A 9,819-nucleotide genomic window follows, 5' to 3' on the forward strand; every position below is an offset into this window, starting at 1 on the left:
GGTTAAACATATCAACAGYCCTTGTATGAGAAGGAAGTGATCAATGGAGGGGAAAAAAAATAGAGCTAACAGGAGATAAAAGGATTCAGGAGCGTGGCAGATAGATTCGTACTAGGACATTCTGTAATGAAAGGAGACAGCACAGCAAATGAAAATAGAAAACTCTGATACTGCTCGGGGTAACATTAGAAATCTTAGATACAGCCTTCACAAATAACCCTTTTTTAAGGGCTAGTGCGCTTTCTTTTCAGTCCCAAATTTACCTGCTGTGCTAATGCAGTGTCCTCTCACATTCATTATTGAAAACTAATTACTTGAGTAATAAAGATACATAGGAAAAAAAATCATCAAACAGGTTACAAAAAGAGTTGTTTGCACTGGAGGGAAGTTGCCCACTGCATTTTAAGTTTCCGGCATGAATAAATCTCTTTGTGTTCGCGTTTCAGTGCTTTCTCACACACTGCGTCCCATCAGTGTGCCAGGAAGGGAGAGACAAATACAACCTCTTGGGCTAACTAGCCTGATCCCAGAAGGATTATTCTTAAAATCCATTTTCTACTATTTCCAATTTTAAATGCCTAGAGAACAGAAACCTCCAGTGCTACCCTAGAGGCAGACTTGCTGTCTATTACATTTCATTTTAAGGAAATATTTTCCTGATCTTCAGCCTTTATGTCTYGCGTGCTTAATTCCTTCCCCCTGCACCTAGTTAGAATCCCTTGTACAATCCTAAATAATTAATCATCTCCTTCATTCATTTCAAATACTTGTTGAATACAGAGCAGAGAACAAGAATTACTTATAGAGGGAAAAAGGAATGGGAACTGGATAAGACAGGATCAGCTGAGACTTGAAGAAATGGGGGGAAATGTTGCTCCAAGCGCTGAATCCAAGCCGCTGGAAGGGGGGAAGGGATAAGGACGAGCTACAGCTGCTTMCTTTTACGTATTAGTTTGGGAAGTCAAAACACAGGTCCTCATGGGGTCTTCAAGTGCTCTGCTCAGAAGAAGAGCTCTATTTGATGCCTGTCAYCCAAAGAAGAGCAGCTTGCAGGTGCTTCCCGGGGCATGGCCGGGCACCCTGATGCAAGATGGAGACTGTGGTGGGTACGCTACAAACAAGAGACCTGGAAATCGTTAGAGCTGGCTCCCTCCTCTTGTCCTGGGGTTCTTCACAAGCCTTTGGCACGGAAAAACTATTCAGATAAAGGCAGCCCTGCACATGCAGGAGCAGGAGTTAAGAGTATCCAGAACCCACAGTAATGCTCCTCACAAGCTTCTCTTCGCAGGGGTCTGTCAGGAGCATAACTGCATTTTGCTGAGCAAAATCTGTTCTGAAGGTCTTTTCTTGCATTTTTTTCCCTTGTSTTTTGTTTCCTTAGACCTCAAAGGCTGGTGGTCACTAACGTCTAGGCAAGCCCAGGAGTGTGTTCCTAAATTTCAAAGGCTCGTTGCTGGTGGCAGGCTCTTCCCAAGCCCCAGCGCACCAAATCCACCTGCCACTAGCCAAACACTTGGGATGCACTTAGATCATGGCGCTGCATTAGGATCTCTTCCTCAATCGCTTGTTTAGTGGAAAATGAGCTGCTCAATCAGTCCAGCTATGATCGCCCACCTCTGGTGATAGCTCTCCCATTAGGTACAGAGGGATGCTCAAACTACCAAACACCTTGTATAGCTGAGCCTGAGGGCTGGCTGCAAAAAACCTTATGTCTAAGTTGGCAATTTAGCACCAACCTCCTGGGCTGGAGTCCACAGCCCTAGGGACGATAGATAGGAAAGATTTCTGTACTTTATCAGGGAAGACAGAGTAGTCGACAAGAAGAGCAGGGAGATGGTTAACTGATAATAGAAAACAATAAGGCCAAATGAGCTGAAGAAAATGAGGCTGAAGGAGAAGGGGGCACTGTGAACTCCTCCTGTGAAGCCTATTTACCCTCCATGCAAGGCTACAATCCAGCTGTTTGGGGTTGTTTCCATGAGCTGTGCGTTTCTTACTTATTTGCACCTATGGACACAACCTCTCATCCAGGGGCCATGTTCCACAGAGAGTAAATTTATGGTTGGCATCTGCTCCCGTGCCAGCCACAGAGGTGATTTATGGTAAAGAAATTGCAGGCTGACCCTGTTGCAAGCCATTTTACAGAGAAGCTGAAGATAAGCAGCCAGGCTGTGGTGTAAGCATTGGTGCAATTTCAGTAGCTGTGAGAACAATTGCACCTCCCAGCACACCCCCAAGCCTACTGCTCCTGTGGAAAAGTGGCTGCTGTTACAGGTCTCTTGTGGAGCAGCACGATTACTAAAAGGGAGGTGCTTAGGCCTGGACAGAACCATGACAGGCCTCTCTCCTTGATGAAAAAAATGTTTTGGCACAGATGAGAGATGGCTTGCTTAAGCATCCTTGGTCATGAAGAAGGTGCTTGGAAGGRGAGAGAAAAGTGGGGCATGAGCATCCTTCTTGCATGGGAATTTTGTGATGGCACATGCCTCTGAAGATGACTAAGGGATCTGCTATCTGAGAGAGCTGATATTTTGGGRAAAAAAATCAACTGAAAGGAGACCTACTTACGCAATATCATCTGCTAGGCTTGTCCCTCCTCCTCATCATCCATGTGCAACCATGGTTTGGGACAGGAATGTGGGATGTGGGAAAAGGGGAGGAAAGAGTGCCTCACTGCCTCGCCATCTCCTGGCATGTATGCTGGCCTAGGTGTTCATGCCTTTCTGGTTAGCATGTTCTCAGCCTGTAGAAAAAAAGTGTTTCTTCTTTTTCCCTTCTGTCTGCTGGAAAATGAAGGTGAGGTTTGCTGAGGGTATGSGGAGAAGAAGCTGTGGAAAAAACTGTGATGAGGATAGAAAAACAGGAGGCCCTAAAYCTTGGTCATCTAATATCATGACTTGATCTCATACCTGAGGAATGGAAGATATGTCTTTTGCCCACTGACAACAACTTGTGCTCCTTACACCCAAGTCAACAAGGAGATGGAGGGCTGGGGGGATTTCTGTCACCTGTAAGTACAAAGGTCTTGGCCACCAGAGAGATGCTCTAGCCACAGCTTTGGCTTTGTCACTAGTTTGGACACGGACGGGTGCTAGTGGCTGTCTGGACTGGTGAAAGCCTTACCAACAATGTGCTTCACAGCAATGGCATGATGGTGAGCAGAAATGTCGGGCTGCCTCCAAGGACGTGCTTCAAGGGTGTTATATGGCTATGGTTACACTGTGCATGAGCTAAATGGGCAGAGTGTGACAGCACCATGGCAAATATCTGTGCCTCCTATAGGAGGCCTTCTGTCTCCTTTCCTAGCACCTTCTAGAGATACTGTGTCTGTGAATTTTTTTTCTCATTTTGGCATGCCAGTAAGAGGAGAGAGGTATGGATGAGATACCACTAATAATGCCCCATCTCCTCACCTTGGCCTTGTGTTTGGTTCATCCACCAGCAGAAGGACAAGTGCAACGCAAGGGAAGTGAGAGTGCAATGTTTGTATTTCACACTGCTCCATTTCCCATCTCATCAAGATTGCAGCAAACTAGGGCGACCAAGGGCAAGGCTGCCATTTGAAGGGACTTGGATGGGCCAGAGGAAAGGGCCAGCAGGAACCTTGTGAGATTCAAGAGAGACAGATGCAAAGGTCTGCACCCGGGAAAGAACAACTGCTTGCAATGATGCTGACTGGGGACAGACTGGTTAGGGAGCAACTCTGCTTGAAATGACCCTGGGGATTGGGGGAAGATGAATATGAGCCAGCAGTGTGCCCTGGCAGAAAAGAGAGCCCAGCATCCTGGCGGTACGGACAGGAGCACCAAAACCTTCAAACTCCAACACCTTCAGCCATTAAGTACCATATTCATCCCACTTAATTTTAGGCACTTAATGGAGAGGACCAAGCCTCTTCTGCTACCTCCATCCCCAGTGCTGGGAGGTAAGTAAACCCAGAAGACAAAGCAGCTCACATGAGCTCCCCGTTACCCTTTGAAGTAGGCACTTCCTGGGGATCCTCAGTGCCAAAAGTTGAGTAGGATGAAACTAATCCCAGAGGTGCATCATAAATCATGTAAATACACTTCCTTGGGGCTCTGACTTTTCTATCATAGCTCCATTCTACATATAGCTGTCTCCTGAAGAGTGTTCTCCCTGTAGGCAGTGGCTTTTTCTGTGTGATTCCTCTAGAACCTGTGGGACATCAGATTGATCTGGGGCTCATTTGATAATGATAGGATTCACTGAACCTCAGTTTAAGCCATCTAAAAATTAGACTCCCCCAGCTCCCAAACACAATTATTTTTTCTAAACTCAGGCATCAATGTCATTTGAGATGCCCTGTTTATCCAAAATGGCTAAAATTTAGGTAAGGGAATCAAAGCGCTGAAGTGGGCTTCAGCTCACAGGCTCATCCTTCTAAGTTTAGAGATCTTTAGCTTAGTGTCTAGAGCCACCAGATTCATTTGCCATTGCTTATGCTTTTTAGAGTTCATGAAATGGCCTAGGATATCCTGCTTTGGATAGTCATAGGTGTCCTATTCATCCTGCAACATGTCTGCAAGCCCCACATGGATTTCTCAGCTACTCTAGGACAGCTCAGGTAACACTAGAAGTTTATATCTGGCAAATGAATTGAGCCATACATGTCTACTTGAGGGCAAGTAGAATAACTCTGCTGAYGCTTACTGCTGCCTGTCATGAAGGCTAGGACTCTTGGTGTTTCTGTAAACAAATCAAGCTAGGTCTCCGAATTGGTGTGCTGACTCCAGACCCTAGCCTAGGCTAATCATCAAGGACTTGACTGAATTGCTTAAAAAGAAGGTGTCTAGTACCCTTTGAGATACCTAGAGTAATGTGGGACACCTGCACAGGGCCAGCAGATACAACAAAGGACCTGCAGAAGACTGATGCCCTACTATTGCAGCAGCTAGTGGTCAAGCGGGGTGCCAGTAGGAATACTAGATGCCTAAGTTAAGAAAATTGAATTCTGCTCCTGTTCTGTTCTAGCTAGAAAGTCAGCAGCACCTCCAGTGAGCTGCTCTGCTCCTTGATCTTAGCCGTGCAGCTTAGGGAGGGAAGAATTGTCTTCAAGATGTGCTCAAGTTAACCTGAAGTAGGGGACAAGCCTCCAAGGCTAGGCAGCGGAGCACCTGCTCTGAGCTGAGACGTGCTGAGATTGATGACCCGGGCAGATGCACTGGTATCTCCGTGCCTTCGTGGTGTGCACCCAAGAGACATGATCGGGGACCTGCCTGCTACAACTGTGGCCTGAAAGAGCACCTATGCCTACGCTATTGTACAAAGCAGCTGATTCCCTTCCTTCTTTGCCGCTGCTGCTTCCTCTTTTTATCATCTGTTGTTGTTTAATAAGAGCAGGCTACTGGTTTGTCTTTCTGCTGCAAGCTTATACTGTGCTACCGTGCCCAACCCATGGCTGCGTACCCCAACCCTCCTGCACCAGAAGCGTGCTCCATATCTCTCGAGATATCCTGTGATTTGAAATTGTCTCCTGAGCTAAATCCTGTTTGACTCAGGTAGCAACAGGGTAGTGAGAAAACTGTCCTGCCCTTGTATCGGTAAAAGTAGCTTCTACCTTTACTCTTGCCAGCCAGGTTAAAAAAAAAGAAAAAAAAATGTGGAAACCTTTATGTGTTAACTACATTTGCTGTCCCTTTTACAAAGCTGTTGATAGTGTCAGTCACTCATCAAGGGCTCTTTACTGCAACAAATTTCTCTTAGAGAGAGAGAGAGAGAGGCCTTATGCCTTGCCTCTCCGTGCTTATTTTACAGACTAGCATTAGTGGATATTGCTGCTCTAACAAAGCTGGTGTCAGGTCAGTTTGACTAACTTAGGTTTCTTCTGATTTTTGACAAACTGAGGTTTCTTCTCATTTCTAAATGACCTCTCTTCTCTACAATGTCCTGTGCATCCAGACATTCCCACGTCCCAGACGTTGCTGGCTCTTCTCCCCTGCCTGCTTTAAGGCCGCAGGGCTTTAATTCACATCAACATGTGCATCAGCGAAGAGGGGGCTCTACTGACTCAGAAGAGGATGACTGGAAAAAGTATTTTACCTTCACTCATGCTTCTAATTGACTTAAAAGTATGCATTACCTCTTGTTTCCCCACTACGTTGTCAACTTCATGTCTGAGGAGAGTTCACAGTGAAAGCTCAGAAGGACAAAGAAAGAGCCAGGAGATATTTAAATATGCTCAATCAAAGCCATTTTAGCATTGACCCTGGATTTACAGAGATGGAGAAACTGTTAAACATGATGCAGAAAAAGAAGATATTGTAGAAATCCCTCTCTTCTTTCACATAACTATGTTCCTGGTCCGACTCTGTAACAACCTACTTAGCTACTCTCTCTGTTAAGGATACAATATTTTCAAGCAAGTAGCCAGATAACAGGGCTGGAGAGCAGGCAGAGAGCTCTGACCCGCTCGTGGGCATACTTGGGGTGTTAGGATTTGCTAAAGACACCAGCGTTACGCCAGACAACAGGGAACGCGCCGTTACTGTGGCTCGTGTTCACAGAAGACAGGCAGGATGACCCAGCTCGCGATCGGCTAGTTTGACGTTACTCTTTGGCAAAATAGTGGAAATACTGATTAGGGAATAAAGGAACAGAAGATGTTAAAAAAGAGGTAAACAATTAATGCCAATCATCATGCTTTTTAGGGAGGAAAGATTGTCAAACTTGATTCTTCTTCTTTGATGTGATTGTAGGTTTTGGCTGATAAAAGTAATTGCAAAGACGGACTATACTCTGACTTTTGTATGTTTGACAGCGCAGCAGATACTGATTAAAAAATTAGCATTCTGCTCTATCAATACAAAGCACATAAAATGGATTAAGAACAGGCTGACAAGTCAACAAAGAAGCTGTCAAGGGGGAATCGCTGCAGGAGAGCATTTTTTTAGTGGGGTTCTGTAGGGATCAGCAGTAAGTCTGACTGCTACTGAACACTTTCTCTACTGACCTGGAAGTAAATATAAAAAATGCTGGTAAGATTGGGAAATAATGAAGACCATGAATCATACAAATGTGCTCTTAGGATGGTTGTAAGTAAGTTTTGATGCCTAAGATCATCCCAAGAAGACCACGCATGCAGGAGCCTGGCACACAGTACCTCTGAGAGGGCTCAGGCATACTGAAGAAGCCACCCAAAATAATCTTTCAGTACAAGAGTTCATGGGTTTTGCATATTTTTCTTCACAAGGACTGATGCAATCCCTAACTGTGTAATGCARAGGAGTGGAGCAGGGATGAAATTTTTAATTTTTGCAGGTTGCATCACTAGACTTGATGCTGAAATCCAGCATCCAGCTCTGTTACCCACGATTTAGAAAGGATGCTAGAGGGGGAAAAAAAAAGAGAGACTGCAGACATAAATCACAAAAAATATTCATGGTCTGGAAAGCCTCTGCTACAGGTAGATACTTCAGGAGCATGATATACTTATTTTCTGAGAAGGAGGGTTGAAAAGCGACTCGAGCCCTGTTTATGAGTGCCTTTGGGGAGGAAAATAGCAGATACAAAGAGTTCTTGAGCGTAGCAGAACAGCACCTAGCTAGAACCAGCAGAGGAAGCATTCGGAGAGGCAAGAGCAACGAATGAGCCRAACGTGCCTCGGGACTTGGCGGACTCTCGCCCCAGCTCGCAGCGGTGGCTTCAGAGACCCAGTGCCCTTTCGGCTACAGATTTGTTGACTCAGTCAAGCATGGGGTGGTAGGTGAAACCTGTTGCCCTGCATCTAAAAGATGGTGCTTGTTGATTTATTGGTCCCTACTAACTTGCTACATAAAGGCAAGGTGCCAGGAAACCTCTAATTTAGGGTGTTGGGAAGCCCATGTCTAACTTTCCCGCAGGGCTTCATCCTCGGGTTCGCTTCTGTGTCCTCCTGACGTCCCACCTCTGTAGGCTGCACCCTGCGAAGGCAGCCAGCGTAGAGGAGCCGAGCATAAAATTTTCAAGTCTTTGATCAGAGTGATCCGAGATAATGTTAAAATTTTACCTGGTGTGGTCTCAGGTTGGTCAACGTGTGGAGTGTGCAGAAGCTGAAATGCCACCAAAGCTTGGGACCAGAAGTTAGCGCATTTGCCCAACAGCTGCTGCCTCCTTTCACCTGAAACTCAGCAATTTATGCACAGCCTGCGAGCGAGCTGTCCCCRGAGCAGCCTGGGGGGATGGCGGGGACGTTTTCCCCGAAGTACCACCTTCAGGAACCAGCTCGCCTGGATTCAGATGTGTCTTTGCTTATAAAATAAAGTCCACCAGCCCTATAGCCAATTGTTTATGCTAAAGAGCATCCACCCATTAATGCTAATGGGGCTTTGGAGCATAAATCCCTGTTAATTGATAAAGAAATGCATCCCAGAAGAGTTTACTTTACTGCTGATTTAGCTGATAGATATAAATATGTGAGAGGGAAATATTAGCATTCATGTAAAACAATTAGGTTATCATCAGGGGCAAACGATTCAGAAAATGTCTGTAACTCTGCAGATCCCTTTAACGGGAAAAAAGGAAACATCTCCCCCGCCGCTAAATAGTTACTTTGCTAAATGCAACAAGTCTGGACACCACTGCCATAAAAAAAAAAAATCTGCGTGTTCGAAATCATGCAACTTTGTGGTGAACGTACAGTCGCTGGGGGAATAAATTTGTCAGTGTACTCAAGAGTTTTAGCTACTGGCCTCCTGATTAAGAGGTGAGATTTGGTGCRAAAATGTTTTCCTAAAAGAAGGCTCAAATACCAAAAAAATCCAGTGAAAGCTGCACRTCTTGATCAAAAAGATACTCTGACCTCAAGGGTTGGAGCTGYGATTCTGGAGCATACGGGGCGGGGGGAGGGCGCAGGGTATTTTTTATTTTAAGGCTATCTAGAATCAGGCGGAAAGAGAGTCGCATACCCAAAAGAAGTATAATGTTGTTTGTGGAAGACTGTCTCATTATATTTTCCGATTCGCACAGTTTAGCTATTTTGTATAGTCTCAGTAGAAAAACAAATAGGCTTAGGAAACGATGGAAATCTTTGAATTTTTTAGTATCTCTTCTTGCAGGTGACTGAATGGTAAGACTTTCCCCAGGCACGCTTCAGTAAGTCTAATTTTCAAAGTTTCACTTATTAAGGAAATATCAAGCTTAAAAATAGAACATTTGCCTGGGTACGGTTAAAGACCATATACCCCAAAAAAGAGTTCATGTAACAAAAAAGCGCCCAACCCTAGAAACATGTTTTTTTCTTTCCATTTAATGCTCATAAAATTTTACAGACAACAGAATCCTTTCTTAAGCTTTATTTAAGAAATCGAATACTATTATAGTTCAATATATATAAGACACATCCAGTATTGTGTTCCTGATAGCAAGTGCATAGATTTTGTTAAGATATCATTTTTATATTTAAATTTTTTAAAATTATTATTATTATTATTATCCGTTACTCAGTAGCACGTTTCATGATCACACGAAGGGATATTCCCGGTGATTTTTGCTAAGAGCATGAGAGAAAAAACAGAACACAGCAAAAAGTAGTGAAAAACTACRACAGAGATGAGGAACAGAAACAACCAGGCAAACCGTCAGTACAGTCGATTCCTGATAAGTGAATAATCTGATTGCTCGGTCACAACGCTTTATTCACTTATCAGGAACGATTCACGCTGCAGTCCGTGGGCGCCTCGGCCTGGCGGCCCCCCCGGCGGGGCCGGGCAGAGGCCCCGGGGCGCGCGGGGAGTCTCCGCACCGGGACAGAGATGGGGCAGGGCTAAACCGCTCGGCTGCGCGGCTTCAAGGAGCTCGTGGTTTTTTTTTTTTTTTTTTTTT

The sequence above is a fragment of the Rhea americana genome, unplaced genomic scaffold, assembly GCF_003343005.1.
Source record: "Rhea americana isolate MKP2758 unplaced genomic scaffold, rheAme1 scaffold_1, whole genome shotgun sequence".
Taxonomy (NCBI): Eukaryota; Metazoa; Chordata; class Aves; order Rheiformes; family Rheidae; genus Rhea; species Rhea americana.